Source organism: Haplochromis burtoni, unplaced genomic scaffold, assembly GCF_018398535.1.
Source record: "Haplochromis burtoni strain Fernald_Lab_line unplaced genomic scaffold, NCSU_Asbu1 Contig_43, whole genome shotgun sequence".
NCBI lineage: Eukaryota > Metazoa > Chordata > Actinopteri > Cichliformes > Cichlidae > Haplochromis > Haplochromis burtoni.
Window position 1 is genome coordinate 2,825,458 of NW_024582404.1, and position 996 is coordinate 2,826,453.

Sequence of the window (996 nt, forward strand, 5' to 3'; positions counted from 1 at the left end):
TGTGATTTAAATCAATCAAGCATGCTGCAGGGGAGCACACACAGTGCTGGCTTATGAATGGATTTTCCTTCATGGGTCACAAACAGCACAGTCTGAGCCATCATGTGGGCCGGACCAGCAAAGAAGCTAACTCCAAATGTTTCTGTGTCATAATATTTCAGAGTCATGCGTCACCCTCTTACAAAACCATGAACCATCAAAGATGTTTCCCAAATTTGGCCGGTTTGGATGAAGCAAATTTAGATTTCTACATATTTTCTCATAAACACAGATGAGCACAGTAGCAAAGTCAATGCATGGAAGTGAAACAGCTTTTACACTTTGAACTAACTGCAACGTAGGAAAGATTAAGGCAGCGAGGACCAATGAGAAATAAGATCAGAATTAAAACAGCATGGAGTTTGGATGTGCCGCTCTGAGCACGAGAGCCTCTCAGTGTTTTTGTAATGTGCAAAAATGAAACTATGTTTAGTTCCTAAAACTAAAAAAACTCATTATGTAGAATCATTTTATTACCGGCTCATGATGGTTTTATCATTGTGTAATATTTTAATGCTGCGGATGAAGACGTACGGGTGAACTTTGTGAACTGTAAATGTTTCTGTCATCGAGGCGACACATTCCTCTGATTAGGATGTTTAATCAGCACAAACACTCCGCCGGGTTATCAGCTGCTGCGCGTCTGCTGACCCCGAAACAAAGGTTAACACACGGCCAGTGATCAACACAACAGGCCCATCACTCAGTGACACTGATGATTGTCAGTGATTGTTTCTGTTCACAGTCATTCAAACGTCTGCAGTCGTCCAGGAGTCGCTGGAGGTGCAAACAGCCTCATTACTCACAGAAACACTGAAGTACTCACAGAAATATTTCAGCACACAAGAGTGAAGTCAAAGCAGCAAAGAGCCGGATGTAGAAATGTGAAATAAAAATCAGGCAAATTTAAATATTCCAAACTTTTAAACTATTAGAATGAGAGAAATTCATTTGCTC